We start from the raw sequence: 3,651 nt of genomic DNA on the forward strand, positions 1-3,651 counted from the left end.
TTTACTTAGTTACATATGGGCCTGATGGCACTAAGTAAGAATTTCTCTCCTTTTAGATTCTAAGAATTTTGTCCAGGGAGCAGTAGCTGGGTTGTCATAGCAGAACAATATATGTAAATTGGAATTTGTCCCAACTCAAGATTCTGAGAATTCTAAAAATCTTGAGTTGGGACAAATTCTAATTTACATATATTGTTCTGCTATGACAACCCAGCTACTGCTCCCTGGACAACCTGAAAGCGTTAAAGGGATGCATAGAAGTTGGTCTTGTACAATTTCTTTTTTAGGCAGTAAAAGGCCCAATGAACATTTTGCTTTTTTTCCAAAAATTAGACTTACCAAGCATATCAAGTGTTTTGCTGGAGGCCTGAGAGAGGACTCACATGTGGATTTGTGCTCACAATGTGTATTTTGCAAAAACTTTGACAAAAACTTTATTTTCAGCTGTTTGTCAGAAATTTAAGTAAACACAAACAGAAGACAATGACTTTTAAAACTGCATAAAAATCCCCTCCCTACTCAATCAAGTCTCATACTGTCATTTCCTTAGCACTTTGGAGGTTATATGGCTCAGCCCACCATTTACATACACATTATTCCATGAACCGATTGTTGAGGGCTGGGAAGGGAAGGGAAGGGAAGGGAAGGGGAAAGGAGGAAGATGAATTTCCAATCTTAAAGAATAAAAAAAGAAAAGAAAAAATTTCAGGTCATAAGAAATGTGCAAAAATGGATCTAAAGTGTTTTCTGCCTTTGTAATATTTAATGTTTTTAAAGATAAGCCATAGAGGTAGGATGATTTTATTTCCCAAATGGAAAATGGGTCACAGCACAGGGCTGGCTCAAACCTCCTCTCTCACCACATGGAGCTGCAGTTGTTGCTCGCCTGAGCGCTGCCTGCTCTCTCACCCCCTGAGCTTGAGTCAAATGCCACCCAGCTGATTAGCAGAACACCCACAGCTGGTGGCACGTGTTTCTATTGGTGGGGCACATCCACACATGCCTGGTGAACTTATTTTAGGCTGTCTAGACTGCAGGCTTTTTGCACAAGAAGCTTTTATCGGAAGAGATCTTCCAAAAAAACTTCTCGCGCAAGAGCACATCCCCACACAGAAGTGCATTGAAAAAGCGATGCGCATTTGCGAAAGCCAGCGGTCAGACTGATTGGATGCTCTCGTGCATAAAAGGCCACCCAGAACCACTTCAGCCAGGGCTTTCCGTCACCAGTTGCTTCCGAATGCTGGTGCCGGAGCCTTTCAGAGCCATGCGCGTAAAGGGACCCCCTGGCCAGCCGTTTCTCTGCTTCTGCTGCCTGCTTGCTACCTCTTCGAGGGACAGCAAAGCTCTCGCAGTGCCTGCTGTGGTTGCTGTCTTCTTTTTTGGACGTCACAGCTTTTTCCCTGGTGCCATGGAGCCGGAGCTGCCCCTGGGCTTGCGATGGACCCGCACGGCCATGCTGCTGTTTTTGCAGCACTTTGTGTCTGCTGCCTTCCTGGTCCTGCAGGACCTGGACCCCAAAGCTCAGTCCATTCTGGCAACTGCACCCCACAGTGGAGAGGCGTTTCTGGAGACTCGACACCAGTTCCGACTGGTGGGACCGGCCTGTCCTGGAGCGATGGGACGACCAGCAGTGGCTCCAAAACTTCCGCATACAGAAGGCCACCTTTCCAGTGGCTCATCCCCACTCTCCGGAGACTCGACACCTACCTGCGGCCCCCCCTCTGGAGAAGCGGGTCATCATCGCCCTCTGGAAGCTCACCACGCCCAACAGCTCAGTCGGTGGGCAACCAGTGAGGAGTGGGGAAATCCACCATTGGGCCCTTCTTATGGTAGTAAGGCACTTGGGGAGAGGGGAGTGTTGGATAAGGGGGACCCTCAGGAGAGGGGGCTCAGGACTGTAGGTGGTAGAGTGGGGGTGGAGGAAAAGCCCCGTCCCCGGGGGGTTGTGCCATCCCGCCCACACACAGCCCTGCTGCTGGTGGGGGTGGAGAGAGCAGCCTCATAGGAGGTGGCTCCTGGGATGTTTGGGGGGAGGGGTAGGGGAGCAGGGTGGCCACCTCCCAAGGGCTCAGGCACCTCCCCTTTCATTCTCTGGGTTGTTTCTTTGTCTCCGTCTGCAGGTGGTGAGGGCCCCTCCCTCCTGCTGTGGGGAGTCTGTCCGGGAGACCTGGATGCAGCTGTGGCTGGATTTGCTGCCCTGAGGTTCCTGAACTGCCGGGGAGCCATGGACGGGTCCCACACCCCATCCGAGCACCAGACCATTGAGCGGCACAGTACAGAAATGGAAAGTGCTACTTTTCCATTGTCCTGCAGGCTCTAGTCGACCACCGGGGACAATTTGCTGACATTTTTGTCAGGTGGTTGGGCAGGGCACACGATGCCGGAGTCTTTCAGAACTCAAGACTCTACAGGAAGCTGGAGGCGGACACGTTCTTCCCCTGCGGGGACTTTGCAGTTGGGGGACATGCACATGCCACTGTGCATAGTGGGGGACATGGCCTACCCCCTCATGCTCTGGTTAATGAAACTGTCCATCAGCCACCTCGATCCCAGCAGGGAGCAATTCAGTGCCCACCTGAAACAAGCCAGGATCCAGGTGGAGTGCGCATTTGGCCACCTCAAGGCACGCTTCTGGTGCCTCCTCGCCTACAACACCCCTGAGGTGGTGGCGGAATGTTGTGTTCTCCACAATATTGTGGAGAGGAAGGGGGAGGCCTCCCTTCCAGGGTGGGGGGCAGCCACGAGGGGTGAGTTTCCCAGCAGCTGTGGTCAGCTGCCATCTGACAGGCCCGTCAGGCCGGGGTGCGCATCTGGCAGGTCTGGAGGGAAAGTCTCTCTCAAGCACTCCAGTAACTCTCCCCAGGGCCTCCCCAATAGGGCCCTCTGGCTTGTTGCTCTGTCCCTTCCCTACCACAACTCCTCCCTTTGCCCCTTCCCTGACCTCCCAGTAAACACACCTGTATTCGTGAAACATTGGGAAAAGGGGGGCAGAGGGAGAGGGGCTCAGAACCGGAAGGGGGGGGCTCACAACTGGGAGTGGGAGGATGTGGCTCAAGGTGCCCCCTCGGGTGCGTGGACCTTGTCAGGGTTGTGAGGGTCTGGGGAGCACAGGGGAATGGATGGGGGAAAAGGCTGGAGCGGGGTCAAGGTTGGCGAGGGGCGGGGACTTAGGTATCACTTGGGGAGGGGCAGAGACACGGCATGTGGAGGGGGCAGAGGCATAGCAGGGGGGCAAGCAGAGGGGGAATGGGCATAGCAGGGGGACAGGAGGGTGGAAGCCAGGAGCAGCAGCCTCAGGTGGGTTCTCCACCATGCGGGACATGATAATAAACATCTTTATTAATAACCTGGATGAGGGGATGGATTGCACCTACTGCAAGTTTGCAGATGACACTAAGCTAGGGGGAGAGGTCAGGGATCAGGTCCAGAGTGACCTGGACAGATTAGAGGATTGGGCCAAAAGAAATCTGATGAAGTTCAACAAGGACAAGTGTAGAGTCCTGCACTTGGGACGGAAGAATCCCAAGCATTGGTACAGGCTGGGGACCGACTGGCTAAGCAGTAGTTCTGCAGAAAAGGACCTGGGGGTTACAGTGGATGAGAAGCTGGATAGGAGTCAAGAGTGTGTTCTTGTAGCCAAGACGGCTAATG

This window comes from Pelodiscus sinensis, chromosome 21 (genome assembly GCF_049634645.1).
Source record: "Pelodiscus sinensis isolate JC-2024 chromosome 21, ASM4963464v1, whole genome shotgun sequence".
In the NCBI taxonomy this organism is placed as follows: domain Eukaryota; kingdom Metazoa; phylum Chordata; order Testudines; family Trionychidae; genus Pelodiscus; species Pelodiscus sinensis.